The sequence below is a fragment of the Anarrhichthys ocellatus genome, unplaced genomic scaffold (genome assembly GCF_004355925.1).
Source record: "Anarrhichthys ocellatus isolate YVR2014 unplaced genomic scaffold, GSC_Weel_1.0 scaffold3036, whole genome shotgun sequence".
Classification (NCBI taxonomy): domain Eukaryota; kingdom Metazoa; phylum Chordata; class Actinopteri; order Perciformes; family Anarhichadidae; genus Anarrhichthys; species Anarrhichthys ocellatus.
Window position 1 is genome coordinate 5,214 of NW_022283010.1, and position 1,127 is coordinate 6,340.

Genomic DNA, 1,127 nt, shown 5'->3' on the forward strand with positions numbered 1-1,127 from the left:
AGAGAGAGAGAGAGAAGGCAGAGAGAGAGAGAAGACAGAGAGAGAGAGAGAGAAGGCAGAGAGAGAGAGAAGACAGAGAGAGAGAGAGAGAGAGAGAGAGAGAGATAGAGTGAAGACAGAGACGAAGAATTAGTTGAATACTTTCCCCTGAATCTCTTATTTCTAGGAATGCTTTTAAATGATAAACTCAATAAAATGAACATCAGTGTTTTTTAGAGCTCCACCTTTCATCCACTTCTGTGACGGAGAGATGCTCTCAGCTGAAGAGGCCTTTTGTTCCTCAGCAGCCAGCCGCCTCCAGAGAGGTGTGTGTGTGTGTGTGTGTTTAACAATCACTACTGTGAGCCCCCCCCCCCGCCATCTCCGTACTCACATGACTGCTCTCGTCAGCCTCCTACCAGGTCACATGACCTCCAGTCCTCCAGACCCCTCCAGGACCAACTGCTGACACAGCTGATCGTTAGGGAGACGCTCAGATTGCTTCATCCAAATGTCTATATTGGATAACGCTGCAGAGATAAAAAAGTTTATTATTACATTACTGCAGATATGCATCCATCCCTGAACTCTGGCAGCACAAACACTCACATGAATGGACAAATTATTATCTGTAGATTATATTAAGAGCACAACATTGTGAACCAATACCTTGTATTACAGCACAATAATAAAGCAGCTACAAACATTTATTAACAACAAATGACATGAAAGATGTCGGCTCCACAGAAAGTTTTAGCATCTTTCAGCTCGTTGTTTTGGTTTTCTGGCCCATAATTTTACTGGTTTGGTTCACTCTCACAGCGTTGAAACTGTTTCCTGCAACAACAACAAAAATAACCTCTTGTGTATCACTAGGGACATTTTGGGCTTTTTCCGTTTTCATTTTTCAATAATTTTGTGTGACTAAATGCCTATTTTTAAATATAATTTTGTAAGTTCAACCTCAGCTCCTATTATCTAGTCTATAATAAACTGTGTAGCCAGAATACAGACACTCAGACCCTGAAGGACAAAAATGTACCATTAAAACCACAATGTTTGATCCCATTATATCATAAAGATAAAACATGTTATTCTCCTGGTGTCCACTAGAGGCATCACTGCTGTATTATAGAGATAATACATGT